Below are 15427 nucleotides of genomic sequence, written 5' to 3'. Positions count from 1 at the left end.
ATAAACTCAACCTAGATGCCCATCACAGGAGACTGCATAAAGAAAATGTAGTATATATAAACCATGGAATACTATGCAGCCATAAAAATAGAAGGAAATCATATTCTTTGCAGCAACAAGGATAGAGTTGGAGGCCATTATCCTAAGAAAATTAATGCAGGAACAGAAAACCAAATACCACATGTTCTCACTTATAAGTAGGAGCTAAACATTAAGTAGACATGGACATTAAAAAGGGAACAGTAAACACTGTGGTCTATTGAAGGTAGAGAGTGTGAGGAGAGAGGGGATCTAAAAACTACCTATAGGGTACTATGCTGCTCATTACCTGGGTGATGAAATAATATGTACACCAAATCCCCATGACATACAATTTACCCATGTAACAAATCTGCACATGTACCCCTGAACCTAAAATAAAAAGTTGAAAGGAAAAATAAATAAATAATTAAAACAAATCCAATGGCATTTTTCACACAAACAGTTTCAACTTCCCTTTCTTAATTATAAGAATGTTATTCCTTTAGTTAGAGGAAAACACTCTTCATATGAGAATTTTATCTCCTACTTTTAAAAAACAATGAAGGTTAGAGTAATCTTTTTGCAACTGCTATTTTTTAAGTTTCTTTAATTCATAATAGTCAATAAACCAGAGAAGCATATTTTTGGGTAGCATATTCTTAACTCTTTCAATATAATGGAATATTATTCAGCCTTAAGAAGGAAGAAAATCCTTTCCTTCATGACAACATAGATGAACCTGGAGGACATTATGTAAAGTGAAATAAGTCAAGCACAGAAAGACAGTACTGCATGATCTCATTTGTATGTGTAATTTAAAAAGTGGAACTCATGGAAACAGAGTGTAGGATGGCGGTTTCCAGGAACTGGGAGGTGGGGGAAACAGGAAGATGCTGGTCAAAGGGAATGAGGTTTCAGTTATGCTGGACAAATAAGTTCTGGATATCTAATGTCCAGCGTGGTGACTATAGTTAATAGTCTGCTATTGTATACTCAAAATTAGCTAAGAGAGTAGGCCATAAATGTTCTCTCCAAAATAAAACAAAAATGCTATGTGAGGTGAAATATATGCTAATTAACTTGATAATGATAATTATTTTACAATACATATGTATATGAAAACAACATGCTGTATACCTTTAATATATACACTATTTATTTGTTAATTATACCTCAGTAAAGCTGGGGGTCAGGGGAGCATAGGAGAACAAATATACTGACTCTAGTTTTGTCAGACCCAGTCTGGATACTAGTTTAGTGATTACTTTGTAGATAGACATCATCTGGAATTAGGCACATTGCCTTTCTATGTTTGGTAAATAAACAATATGAATCTGACAGGCGCAGTGGCTCACACCTGTAATCCCAGCACTTTGGGAGGCTGAGGCGGGTGGATCACCTGAGGTCAGGAGTTCGAGACCAGCCTGCTAATATGCTGAAACCCAGTTTCTACTAAAAATACAAAAAATTAGCCAGGTGTGATGGCGGCTACTCGGGAGGTTGAGGCAGAAGAATCGCTTGAACCCGGGAAGCGGAGGTTGCAGTGAGCCAAGATGGTGCCATTGTACTCCAGCTTGAACTCTGTCTCAAAAAAAAAAAACAAATATATATATATATATACACACACACACACACACACATATATGTGTGTATATATATATAAATCTAATAGGGAGATTTCTTTAAAATTAATATTACATGTGTTGCTTAAGAGAATACAGCTACATATTAAGCACATTATACAAAATAGAGTTCTAACACAATTAATATGCTATTTACATGTATGCTTTATTTAAACATCTAATTCTTCCTGACACAGGGAATTAGTATGTTTGCTCATTTTTCTGCTCATCTCTCCAGATGATCTGTCTTTAGTCTCCTTAAATTTCACTTATTTTGCCTTCACTCAGAGTGGAAATAACTATTTTTATCCTTTAGGTACCTACTCATTCTGATGGAAAAGCCTGGCTTCCTGCTAGGGTCACCAGAGAGACATTCGCCTCAAGAAATCAGATTTCAGTCTCTAGAACACTTATAGTAATGCAAATAGAATCCGGTAAGCCTCTGCCCTTTTAAATCCAGCAGCAGGAACCCAGCAGTTGTTCCGCACACAGTCCAGCTCAGCTGCCCACAGCACTAGTATTGCTTACCCCCTTTGCGAAGAAATGGAGTACACTGTGGATTTTTTTGTTTTGCTTTTTGTAGTTCTTACTATCTTACAACAGGCATTTTATTCTTCTCAAAAACAATGAATTTATTTAAGAAAGGTAAATACGTGTGTCAGGAAGAACTTTTTTGAAATCATTTCTCTTTAAAATATAGTCCTGACCAAATTTCTCATTGCCTGGGCAGAGCAATAAACAGTAAAAATCGTCACTATAAAAAGGATCAATAGACATGTACACATGGTAGAACCATAGCCCTGGGTTGTTGGTGGTGGTGTTTTGCTGTTTTCTTTTGGAGATGAGAAGGGTAGTCAGAAATATTTTTGATGAATGTAATTTTTAAACTTTAATTTAAAATGTGAATAGGAATTTTTTTCAAGTTAGAGAAAGTAATTTCAAGACAGCTTCTATTCATGCTTTCAATCAGTTCTCCAGAATTAAAGAACATGAGAGTCCAGGTCTGAAAAAACGCACATGATAGATTAAAAGAGCTCACATCAAGACATACCATCATACTTTCTTAGAAAGTTGGTAATAAAGAGGTACGGTGATATGCCCAGAGTGAAAGAAAGAAGCTCCATACAAAGAAATACCATTAAAAAAAAAGGTATCCAAATTTTAAAATATTTCAGAAATCTAGAAAACAATGTGAGGGGAAATTATGTCTAACATAGTATTCTACACCCAGACATTTATCAATCAAATTTGATAGCAGAATTAAAATATTTCAGATATATAAAATAGATCAAGGTTTAGCCACCGTGTACCATTTCCTGGGAAACACCTGTGTATTATAAATTTTAAAACTTTATGTTTTCCTGTTGCATCAACACCCCCACAAACAGGCTCTGAGCACCCCATCCAGGAAATCAGGTGCATGTACGTGATAAGTGTTGCCCTACCACTAGTTTCTCTTCTTGAAGATATGTCACTTGCTAGGTGACAAAACAAATTTAAGAAGACTGAAATCATTTCAAGTATCTTTCCCAAACCACGTTAGCAAACTAAAAATCAACAACAAAAGTAAAATGGAAAAATTCACAAATACATGGAAATTTAACAATAAACTCTTGAATAGTCATTGAGTCAAGGAAGAAATCTAAAGGGAAATAAGAAAATACCTCAAGACCAACAAAAACAAAAACAATGTGCTAAAACATAGAAGGCAAAAAAAGAGCAGTTCTAAAAAGCAATTTTATAGATATAAACATCTACAGTAAGAAAACAAAAAGATCTCAAATGAACAACCTAACAGTATAAGTAAAGGAACTAGTAAAAGAAGACCAAGCTAAGCCTAAAATTAGCAAATGGAAGAAAATAATAAAGATTAGAGCAAAAAGAAATGAAATCAAAGTTAGAAAAACAATAGACAAGATTGATAAAATTAAAAGCTGGTTTTTGAAAACAAACAAAATTGATAAACCCTTAGTTAAAACGATTAAGAAAAAAAGAGAGAAAATTAAATAAAATCAGAACTAGAAGAGGAGATATTGCAACCATTACCACAGAAATAAAAAAGATCATAAAGGACTATTATCAACAATTACACACCAACAAATTCAACAACCAGAAGAAACAGACCTATTTCTAGAAACATATAATCCTCCATGACTGAGTCACATAGAAAGCTTGAGCAGACTAATAACAAATAAGGATTAAACCAGTAACCAAAAACCCTGCTAACAAAGAAAAGCCTTCAGCTAGATGGCTTCACAGGTGAATTCTACCAAAAGTTTAATGAAGAATTAATACCAATCCTTCCTAAACGCTCAAAACATGAGAAAGCGCACTTCTAAATGACTTTTATGAAGCCAGACTCACCCTGATAGCAATGCCAGGCAAAGGCATCACAAGAAAGGAAAACTATAGGCCAGTATCTCTGATGAACATGGGAACAAAAGTCCTGAACAAAATACAAACAAAGTAAATTTGCAAAATATTAGCAAATCAAATTCAGGACCAAATGGGATTTGTCACTCAGATGCAAGAATGATTCAACATATGTAAATCAATCAAAGTGATAAAACACATTAACAGACTGCTGGATAAAAAATCACATGATCATCTGAACACATGCAGAACAAGCATTTGAAAAAATTTAACATCCTTTCAGGATAAAAAAAAGAAAAAAACTCAAAAAAATTAAGTATAAAAGGAATTTTCCTCAACACAATAAAGGCCATATATGGAAGGCCCACAGACAACATCATACTCAGTGGTAGAAAACTGGAAGCTTTTTTCTAAGATCTAGAACAAGGCAAGGATGACCCCTCTTGCCAATTCTACTCAAAATAGTACTGTAAGTCCTAACCAGAACAATTAGACAAGAAGAAGAAATAAAAGGCATCCAAATAAAAATGAGGAAATAAAACTACATCTATGGATAACATGTTTTTATATAAAAAATCCTAGAGACTCACAAGAAAACCTGTTAGAACTAAACAATGAATTCAGCAAAGTTGCAGGACACAAAATCAACATATAAATATCAGTAGTGTTTCCATACAGTAACAAAAATGTATCTAAAAAATCAAGAAAACAATCCCATTTAAAAAGGCATCAAAAATAAAATAATAAGAAATAATTTTAACCAAAGAGATAAAATAACTGTATACAGAAAACCATAAAAGATTGATGAAATAAATTGAAGATGCAAAATAAATGAAATATATCCCATGTTCATGAATTGAAAAAATTAATATTGTTAAAATATCCATAGTACCCAAAAGATACCTACATATTCAATGAAATCCCTATGAAACTCCAATAGAATGTTTTACGGAATTAGAAAAGATATCCTAAAATTCAATTCATGTGGAACCACCAAAGACCTCCAATAGACAAAGTAATTTTTTTTTTTTTTTTTTTTTTTGAGATGGAGTCTTGCTCTGTTGCCCAGGCTGGAGTGCAGTGGCATGATCTTGGCTCACTGCAACCTCTGCCTCTCGGGTTAAAGCAATTCTTCTGCCTCAGCCACCCAAGTAGCTGGGACTACAGGTGTGTGCCACCATGCCCAACTAATTTTTGCATTTTTAGTAGAAATGGGGTTTCACCATATTGGCTAGGCTGGTCTCAAACTCCTGACCTTGTGTTCTGTCTGCCTCGACTTCCCAAAGTGCTGAGATTACAGGCATGAGCCACTGCGCCTGGCTTGTCAAAGCAATCTTAAAGCTACTACAAAGGTATACTAATCAAAAACAGCATGGCGCTGGCGTAAAATCAGACATATAGACCAATGGAAGAAATATAGAGAGGGCTCAGAAATAAATCCACATAGTTACGGTCAACTGATATTCCACAAAGGTGCCAAGAACACACAACGGGGAGAGAACATTTTCTTCAATAAATGATGTTGGAAAAATGGGATATTCACATCCAAAAGAATAAAATTGGACCCTTACTTCAACCCATATAGAAAAATTAACTCAAAATGTTAAATGTAAGACTTGAAACTGTGAAATTAGTAAAAGAAAATGTAGAGGGAAACTTTTCGACATTGATCTGGCAATGAATTTTTGGATATGAAAACAAAACACAATCAATAAATACAAGATACACAAGTGGAATTACTTCAAACTAGAAGTCTTCTACACAGTTAAAAAAATCAACTAAATGAAAAGGTAAGCTATAAAATGAAAGAAAAATATTTGCAAAAGAATTGACTAGACATTTTTCCAAAGACATACAAATAGCCAACAGGTATATGAGAAGGTGCTCAACATCATTAATCATCAGGGAAATGCAAATTAAAACTACCATGAGATATCACCTCACATCTGTTAGAAAAACTGTTTAACACACACACACACACACACACACACACACACAGACACACACACAAAGATAAAGATTGGTGAGGATGAAGAGAAAAGGGAACCCTTGTACACTGTTGGTGGGAATGTAAATTGGTGTGGCTACTATGAAAAACATATGGAAATTCCTAAAAAAATGTAAAGTAGAACTACCATATGATCCAGTAATTCCACTACTGAGTATATATCCAAAGGAATTAAAATGAGGATCTCAAAGTGATGTCTGCATCTCCAATATTATTCACAATATCCAAGACATGGAAGCAACCTAAATGTATATTGATGGGCAATTGAATAAAGAAAACATGGTATATGCATGCAATGGAATATTATTCAGCCTAAAAAAATTAAGGAAATCCTACAATTTGTGACAACATGAATGAACCTGAGGGACATTATGCTAGATGAAATAAGCCAGACATAGAAAGATAAATATTACAATATCTCCCTTACATAATGAATCTAAAATAGTTAAATTCATAGAAGCAGAGAGTAAAATGGTGACTGCCAGGGGCTGAAGGGAAAGGAATGGGAATGTATTAATTAGTCTAAGTGTACAAAGTTTTGGTTATACAAGGTTTGTAAGTCCTAGAGACTACAGCATTGTACCTATAATTGACAATACTGTATCGTTCACTTGCCAATTTGATAAAAGGGTAGATCCTATGTTAAATGTTCTTGTCAAAAGTATCAATCATAGTAATAAATAATGAGAGCAGGAGGAAACTTTTGGAGGTGATGGACAGGCTTGTGGCATTAATTGTGGTGGTGGTTTTGCAGGTATATACTTATCTCCAAACTCCAAGTTTTACACATTAAATATGTACAGCTTTTTAGATGTCAATAATGTTTCAATAATGTGCTTTTTAAAATACCTATTATTAGAGTTATACAAATAATGAAGTGGTCAAGATTGGTGACAATCAAGCAATAACGAGATTGGTAGGCCAGGAGTGGTGGCTCATGCCTGTAATCCCAGCACTTTGGGAGGTCAAGGCAGGCAGATCAAGAGGTCAAGAGTTTGAGACCATCCTGACCAACATGGTGAAACCCCGTCTCTACTAAAAATACAAAAAATTAGCCGGGCATAGTGGCAGGCGCCTGTAGTCCCAGCTACTTGGGAGGCTGAGGCAGGAGAATGGCATGAACTCAGGAGGTGGAGCTTGCAGTGAGCCAAGATCACGCCACTGCACTCCAGCCTGGGGGATAGAGCGAGACTCTGTCTCAAGAAAAAAAAAAAAAAAAAGATTGGTATGCCAATGTATGACATTTCCAATTTAATTGGTAGATGTAGTAGAGTTATTGAACATTTATAAAATAAAGAAGACTCATGATTATATTTGGATTTTGGAAAGAGCATCCAGGTAGTGATATAAGAAGACACAAAACAAGAGTCAAATAAGTCAATTATGGATCCAGTATAAACAAATAGGAAAATATTCCAAAACATATAATAGATAAAGAGTTACAATGTTAATAAACCAGGAACTCTTGTATATAATGGAGGGGACCTGAAAGAGCAAACCAATAGAAATGTTGGCAAAATACGTAAACAGATATTTAACAAAACAAGAAATATAAGTAGTCAAGAAGAGATAATGATATATAAAAAGATACTCAATTCACCATTAATCTCAAATGTGGACGTTAAAAAAAATGCCATTTTTGTCTAAACCATTGGCATAAACAACAGCAGCAAAAATGGACAACCTGGCATTTATGAAGGTAGGGGAAGGAGGCATTCTCAAACAGTTGCAGAAAATGTAAATTGCTAAAATTCTTCAGAAAGTCAAGCAAAAATTTTGATGCCAAGAGAGGGTTTGGTTCAGAGTGAGTTTCTCTGCTTACCTTGTTTCTGCCCTTCCCTAACTGCATTTTGCACATGGCTCTGGCACAGCAGTGCTGCAAACCTACAGTTCCCTAAGATCATTCATGGTAGTTCCTTTTGGTTAAGTGGCCTACTTTTCTAATTGCACATTTTCAGCATATGAGTTGATCAGTGTTGTTTTAGAGGTAGACCTTTTTGGTTGAGCTCCTTATATGCAGAGGAAGATTATCTGATACAAACCGCACTACCTGCTCTTTCAAACTGCCTGGTAGCTTGCCTTTCCCAACAAGGCACCAAGGACAAAGGTTGCCTGAAATACCACTTGGAGGGGCAGTCATGTGTAGAGCTTATGAGTACAGACCCTGGGGCCCAAGATTTCTGCCCCTTAGCTGTGTGACCTTGGGCAATACTTAAGTTCTCTGGCCTGTTTCCTCAACTGTAAAATGGGGATATTGATAGTCATCTACATGACCGTGTTGTTGCAAGAACCACTGACACCCAATAGATGTTTTCTGTCATTTTTACTACAAATAATCTAAGATAAAAATGATATTGGCCTAAAATATGGCATAGAAAATGGAGGAGTGAGGGATTATGGCAAAGAAAGCTTAAATGGGGCCGTGGCCATTCTTGTTTTTCTTTTCTTTTCTTTTTTTTTTGAGACAGAGTCTCACTCTGTCGCCCAGGCTGGATGCAGTGGCACAATCTCCGCTCACTGCAAGCTCCACCTCCTGGGTTCACGCCATTCTCCTGCCTCAGCCTCCCGAGTAGCTGGGACTACAGGCACCTGCCACCACGCCTGGCTAATTTTTTGTATTTTTAGTAGAGACGGGGTTTCACCGTGTTAGCCAGGATGGTCTTGAACTCCTGAACCCAGGTGATCTGCCTGCCTCTGCCTCCCAAAGGGCTGGGATTACAGGCGTGAGCCACCGCGCCCAGTTGGCCATACTTGTTTTTCTTTAAGTGTAGTCTGAAAGTGTTCAGACAAAAACAAGAGACATTTAGTTTCTAATATTTATATGTTTGCTTATAACAATTCTCAAGAAAGTATGCTTTTCTGAGAATTCAAACGCGTGATAATTCCCTCAGGAATTGAATTTTGGCAAATCTATATTTTCAGTAACCTAATGTGATGTCTTTTGTAATATTTTACAATCTTCAAAACCTTTAGTCTCACTTGTATCATGTTGCCTTTGTGATGTTCAGACTACGAGTTAATGTTGTTACTCAATTCATAACAAGCCCATAAATCTTGCTCAGCATTCAAAAAATGACACTTTTAGCACATTTCCCTGTTTCAGGGACCAGGGGGTACAGTTTGATCCTAAATGAATAAGATGCAATACAAACTGTGTGGATTCCATCTCTGTGGATTCTCCTACTCTTGCTTCCTTCTAATATTTCATTCATTTTCAAAGTTAGAGCTGTCTTGAATTCCCCCTCAGCTCCTGCACTCTTGACTGATTTATTTTGAGTCTTCTACTTTCTGTCTTTCCCAGTGAAAGCTATAAGACTTTGTCAAGCTGTGCTCTAGTTTATTTCCCCCAAAGCCTTTCAACTGTGTCTGCCTCAAGGCCTCAGGCATCAGGTGTTTCTCCTTTAGTGGAATGCCAATCTTAAAGGGATGAAAAGCATAGTATGGAACCCTTTTAACATTTAGCTTCATGACTAGATACGCCAATCTCATTGGAACAAATTTGGAATATCATTAATTAAAACCAACTTATTACCCAGTTTACTTATAACATATATGAATAATATTTGCTGCTCACTGGAGGGATAGTATGTTAATCTGGACTTTTTTTTTAAACCTCAAATTATAGTAGCCCACTCCAGCCAACTTAAGAAACCCAGGATTCAAGGATGTTTCATACAATACAAGGCCAGAGAATCAGGCCTTTGAAATGAACGGGATTTCTTTAACCTCTCCTTCCTTCCGCCAGTTTGTTTTATTTCTCTCTCACATTCATCAACCCTCACCTTCCTAGCCACTCAATACACCCTGATTTGTCTAATTTGTAAACACTGTGGAAAATATGGCCACCAAGGACATATCTAATACTAAATACCCAGAGAAAGGTCACCAATGTCTCCTGCCTTCCAGCTTGTGTCAAAGAGATAAGAGCTCCTGAACAAATAACCACTGTCAAACAGATGTTGTATGTGATAAAAGCATTGTGGCCTAGGAGAACTATGTTAACTAAGTAGAAAGATTGTAGAAAGGGCAGAACCTAGTAAAGTGTAATTGAGAAGCCAACCAACAGGAAGGCTGTACTACTTCCTTTAAAAGAATAATAACCACTGAGGAAGATGTTGCCTTGTGTAGTGTACAGCTATTGTGTTGGCTGCCATCCTCTACTAATTAATAAAGGGGAAAAAAATCAATCAGGATCTCAATGGAATGAAATAGAGAGCCCAGAAATTGAATTACATAGTCAACTGATCTTTGAAAGAGCCCAAGGCAATGCAATGGAGTAAAGACATTCTTTTCAAAAAATGGTGTTAGAACCACTGGACAAAAAAGTGCCTAGACACCAAAAAAGAAAAAAAAGTGCCTAGACACAGACCACAGACCTTATACCCTTAACAAAATTTAACTCAAAAGTGGATTATAGATGTAAATATCAAGTGCAAAACTATAAAACACCTAAAAGATAACATAGGAGACATCTGTATGACCTTGGTTATGGCAGACTTGTAGATACAGCACCAAAGATACAATTCATGAAAGAAATAATTTGTCAGTTAGACTTCATTAAAATTAAAAGTTTCTGCTCTGCAAAGTACAATATTATAAGAATGAGAAGTCAAGCCACAGACTGGGATACAATATTTACAAACGAGATATCTGATAAAGGAATGCTATTCAAAGTATATAAAAACACTTAAAATTCAACAATAAGAAAATAACACAGTTTAAAAATGAGCCAAAAACTTGGCATTTTGCCTCAGCAAAGAAGATGGAAAATAAGCAAATAAAGATATGCTCTATATCATATGTCATCAGGGGGATGCAAACTAAAATAACAGTGAGATACTACTGCACATCTATTAGAATGGCCAAAGTTCAAATGTTGACACCACCAAAAGCTGACAAGGATGTAGAGCAAAAGGAACGCTCATTCATTGTTGGTGGGAATGCAAAATGGTACAGCTCAGCCTAATAACTTCCATCAGTGGCAGCTCTGCCTTTCTCTCAGGAGGAAGTCCCAGAGATGACCCATAGGCTTTCTGCCATTGCCACTCCAGTGGTACCACCTTTGCTGCCTTTGGGCTGAGGAAAAAAATAAAGGCCCTGATTGCTTTGCTGGCACCTCCAGCTTGCCACAGCCACCATTTAGTGAAGAGCCCAGTCTCTCTTTTTCTGTGAGACCCCGAGTCCCTGCTCTTCACCAAGTGGGGCCTCCAGTTTGGAAATTAAACTATCTGTTCTTGAATGACTTTGGGATAAAAAATTAAATTAAAGCAGAAATCAAGAAATTATTTGAAACTAATGAGAACAAAGAAATAACATACCAGAATCTCTGGGATGCAGTTAAAGCAGTGTTAAGAAGAAAGTTGATGCTAAAAATTTTTACTAAACACCCATATCAAAAAGTGAGAAAGATCTAAAATTAACAAACTAACATCACATCTAGTGGAACTAGAAAACAAGAATGAAGCAACTTCTAAGCTAGCAAGGAAAAGAAGTAACCAAAATCAGGACTAAACTGAATACAATGGAGATGAGAAAAAACATACAAAAATTCAACAACACCAAAAATTGGATCTTTGAAAGCATAAATAACATTGATCAGCTGCTAGCTAGGCTAATAAAGAAAAAAGAGAGAAGGTCCAAAAAAACACAATCAGAAATGACAAAGGGGGCATTACCACCAACCCCACAGAAATACAAAAAACCCTCAGAGAATTATAAACACTTCTATGCAAACCAACTAGAAAATTTAGAGGAAATGAGTAACTTCCTGGAAACATACAACCTCCCACAATTGAACCAGGAAGAAATTAAAACCCTGAACATACCAAAAAGTTCTGAGATATCATCAGTAATAAAAAACTTAGCAGCCAGAAAAAGCCCTGAACCAGACAGATGCATAGCTGAATTCCACCAACATATATAGAAGAGCTGGTATCAATTCTACTGAAACTATTCCAAAACATCAAGGAGGGACTCCTCCCTAACTTATGCTGTGAGACCAATGTCATTCTGATACCAAAACCTGGCAGAGACACACACAAAAAAGAAAACTTCAGGCCAGTATCCCTGATGAACATAGACACAAAAATTCTCAACAAATACTACCAAAGTGAATCCATCAGCACATCTAAAAGCTAATCCACCAAATTCAAGTAGGTTTTATTTCTGGGATCCTAGGTTGGTTCAACATATGCAAATTAATAGCATTATTCATCACATAAAGAGAACTAGAATCAAAAACCACATGATCATCTCAATGAACACAGAAAAGTCTTTTGATAAAATTAAACATTCCTTAGTATTAAAAACCCTCAACAAATTAGGCATCAAAGGAACATACCTCAAAATAATAAGAACCATCTATGACAAACCCATAGTCAAAATCATACTGAATGGGAAAAAGCTCAAACCATTCCTCTGGAGAACTGGAGCAAGACAAGAATAACCACTGTCACTATTCCTACTCAACCTAGTGCTGGAAAACCTCACCAGAGCTATCAGGCAAGAGAAGGAAATCAAAGACATCCTAATAGGAAGAAAGGAAGTCAAACTATCTTTGTTTGCAGATGATATAATTTTATTACTAGAAAACCCAGTCTCTGCCCAAAGACTCCTTGATCTAATAAACAACTTCAGCAAAGTTTCAGGTTACAAAATCAATGTACAAAAATTGGTGGCATTTCTATACATCAATAGTATCCAAGCTGACAGCCAAATTAGGAATGTAATCCCATTCACAATAGTCACAAACAGAATAAAATACCTAGTGATATGGTTTGGCTATGTCCCCACCCAAATCTCATCTTGAATTATAGCTCCCACAATTTTCATGTGTCATGGGAGGGGCCCAGTGGGAGGTAATTGAATCATGGGGGTGGGTCTTTCCCATGCTGTTCTCGTGATAGTAAGTCTGACAAGATCTTAAAGATTTATAAAGAGGAGTAAGATGTGACTTGCTCCTCCTTGTCTTCCACCATGATTGTGAGGCCTCCCCAGCCACATGGAATTGTGAGTCCATTATACCTCTTTTTCTTTATAAATTACCCTGTCTTGGGTATGTCTTTATCAGCAATGTGAGACTAAACTAATACGCCTAGGAATACAGCAAACCAGGGAGGCAAAATATCTCTACAATAAGAATTACAAAACACTGCTGAAAGAAATCAGAAATGACACAAACAAATAGAAAAACATTTCATGCTCATGGATAGGAACAATCAATATTGTTAAAATGGCCATACTGCCCAAAGCAATTTATAAATTCAGTTCTCTTTGTATCAAACTACCAGCAACATTCTTCACAGAACTAGAAAAAAAGAATTTTAATTTATTTATTCATTTTATTTATTTATTTATTTATTTATTTATTTATTTATTTATGGTTTTTTTGAGACAGTCTCACTCTGTCGCCCAGGCTGGAGTGCAGTGGCCGGATCTCAGCTCACTGCAAGCTCCGCCTCCCGGGTTCACGCCATTCTCCTGCCTCAGCCTCCCGAGTACCTGGGACTACAGGTGCTCGCCACCTCTCCCGGCTAGTTTTTTGTATATTTTAGTAGAGACAGGGTTTCACCGTGTTAGCCAGGATGGTCTCGATCTTCTAAACTCGTGATCCACCCACCTCGGCCTCCCAAAGTGCTGGGATTACAGGCGTGAGCCACCATGCCTGGCCCAAGAATTTTAATTTATATGGAAAGAAAGAGGAGAGTAAATAGCCAAGGCAATCCTAAGCAAAAAGAACAAAGCTGAAGGCATCACATTACCCAACTTCAAAGTATATTACAGGGCTATGGTAACCAAAACAGCGTGGTATTGGTACAAAAACAGGCATATAAACCAATAGAACAGAAGAGAACCCAGAAATAATGCCACATACCTGTGACCATCTAATCTTCAACAATCCTGACAAAAACAAGCAATGGGAAAAAAGACTTTCTATTCAATAAATGGCGCTTGAATAATTGGCAAGCCATATACAGAAGATTGAAACTGGACCCCTTCCTTACACCATATACAGAAATCAACTCCAGATGGATTAAATACTTAAATATAAAACCCAAAATCATAAAAATTCTGGAAGACAACCTAGAGAATACCATGCCGGACATAGGAACAAGCAAAAATTTCATGACAAAGATAACAAAGCAAGCACAAGCAAAGCAAAAATTGACAAATGGGATGTAATTAAACTTAAGAGTTTCTGCACAGCAAAATAAACTAACAACAGAGTAAACAGACAACCTACAGAATGGGGGAAAATTTTGCAAACTATGCATCTGACAAAACTCTAATATCCAGCATCTTTAAGGAACTTAAGTTTACAAGAGAAAAACAGACAACCCCATTAAAAAGTGGGCAAAGGACATGAAGACAGTTTTCAGAAGAAGACAGATACACAAACAAGCATATGAAGAAAAGTTCAATATCACTGATCATTAGAGAAATGCAAATCAAAACCTCATGAGATACTATCTCACAACAGTCAGGATGGTTATTCTTAAAGGATCAAAAAATAACAGATGCTGGTGAGATTGGGTAGAAAAGGGAACACTTATACACTGTTGGTAGGAGTATAAATTAGTTCAACCATTGTGGAAAGCAGTATGGCAATTCCTAAAAGAGCTAAAAGCAGAATCACCATTTGGCTCAGCAATACCATTACTGAGTATATATCCAGAGGAATATAAATCATTCTACCATACAGACACATGCACGCAAATGTTCACTGCAGCACTATTCACAATAGCAAAGATATGCACTCAACATAAATGGCCATCTATGACAGATTAAATTAAAACATGTGGTACATATACACTGTGGAATAGTATGCGGCCATAAAAAATAATGAGATCATGTCTTTTGCAGAAACATGGATGGAGCTGAAGGCTTTTATCCTTAGCAAACTAGTCCAGAAACAGAAAACTGAATACTGCATGTTCTCACTTATAAGTGGGAGTTAAATGATGAGAATTCATGAAGAAAAAGAAAGAAACAACAGATACTGGAGTCTACTTGAGAGAGGAAGGTAGGATAAGGGAGAAGAGCAGAAAAGATAACTATTGCGTACTGGGCTGAATACCTGGGTGATGTAATAATCTGTACAACAAACCTCCACGACAAGAGTGGTCCTAGGGAGGTTATAGTAAGGGAGGAGAATATATTTTATTACTTTTACTTAGAGTTGAACCAATGTTTTTGGTTCCTAAGATCAGCAGATAACTCTTATCCTTTAAAAGTTGAGAAAGCCATATTGTTAAATATGGGGGCATGAGTTAGCAATTCTTGCATACTTTCTCTGTAGATAAGAAGCTGCAGACTTCTCTTATTAGAACCACAATCTAATGTTTTAATTAAACTATAATACAGCATATATGTCCCCAAATGATTTGGGGGTTTAAGGATATTA

At 36.3% G+C, this 15427-nt stretch overlaps 1 long non-coding RNA gene across 1 annotated transcript in view; it reads right to left on the bottom strand.

Moving 5' to 3' along the window:
- LOC126949279 (uncharacterized) overlaps positions 1-15427 on the bottom strand; it is a 46448-nt gene that overhangs the window by 1477 nt on the left and 29544 nt on the right. The gene's annotated exons all lie outside the window — the stretch shown is intronic.

The sequence above is a fragment of the Macaca thibetana genome, chromosome 2 (assembly GCF_024542745.1).
Source record: "Macaca thibetana thibetana isolate TM-01 chromosome 2, ASM2454274v1, whole genome shotgun sequence".
In the NCBI taxonomy this organism is placed as follows: Eukaryota; Metazoa; Chordata; class Mammalia; order Primates; family Cercopithecidae; genus Macaca; species Macaca thibetana.
This window is presented reverse-complemented; position numbering and strand designations above follow the sequence as displayed.